Below are 760 nucleotides of genomic sequence, written 5' to 3'. Positions count from 1 at the left end.
TCTCTAGATTAAAAAAAAAGGCAAAAACAAACAAACAAACAAAAAACCCAGAAAGAAACTTCATGCTATCCAGTATAACCCTTCCTCCCAACCCTTTAGGCTCCAGACCTCTGAGTAGAGACATCAGAAAACGTGACCATGTTATGAAGTTTGTCTTCTGGATAAATAGAACCATTTTTTAATTACTTGTTGCTTCACTGTGCAAAAAAGACTGGATGGACTTTCACCAAACAGGGAGGATGTGTTTAAGATGGTCTGAATTGTGTAGAGGAATAAAAAAATCTTTTCCCTCTACCTATCTTAGGCATTTTCAACTGGGGCCCTGTAAACGAGACCAACAAAAGACCGATTAACAAGGATCAGTCAGTGCTCGCTTAGGCAGCACATATACTAAAATTGGAACAATACAGAGAATATTAGCATGGCCCCTGTGCAAGGATGACATGCAAATTCCTGAAGTGTTCCATATTTTTAATCAAAACTACAATGAGATATCACCTCACACTGGTCAGAATGGCCCTCATCAAAAAGTCTACAAACAATAAATGCTGGAAAGGGTGTGGAGAAAAGGGATCTCTCTTGCACTGTTGGTGGGAATGTAAATTGTTAAGCCACTATGGAAGACAGTATGGAGATTCCTCAAAAAACTGGGAATAAAACACCCATATGACCCAGCAATCCCACTCCTAGGCATATACCCTGAGGAAACCAAAATTGAAAGAGACACATGTATCCCATTGTTCGTTGCAGCACTATTTAC

At 39.5% G+C, this 760-nt stretch overlaps 1 non-coding gene across 1 annotated transcript; it reads left to right on the top strand.

Annotated features, from left to right (window-relative positions):
- The first annotated feature begins 366 nt into the window (after positions 1-366).
- LOC112444367 (U6 spliceosomal RNA) lies at positions 367-473 on the top strand. The gene has a single exon (XR_003032697.1). It is a non-coding gene; the product is annotated as a U6 spliceosomal RNA (small nuclear RNA).
- Positions 474-760: the final 287 nt, after the last annotated feature.

Source organism: Bos taurus, chromosome 25, assembly GCF_002263795.3.
Source record: "Bos taurus isolate L1 Dominette 01449 registration number 42190680 breed Hereford chromosome 25, ARS-UCD2.0, whole genome shotgun sequence".
Taxonomy (NCBI): domain Eukaryota; kingdom Metazoa; phylum Chordata; class Mammalia; order Artiodactyla; family Bovidae; genus Bos; species Bos taurus.
The sequence above is the reverse complement of the archived record's forward strand: the minus strand, read 5'-3'. Positions and strand labels throughout refer to the sequence as shown.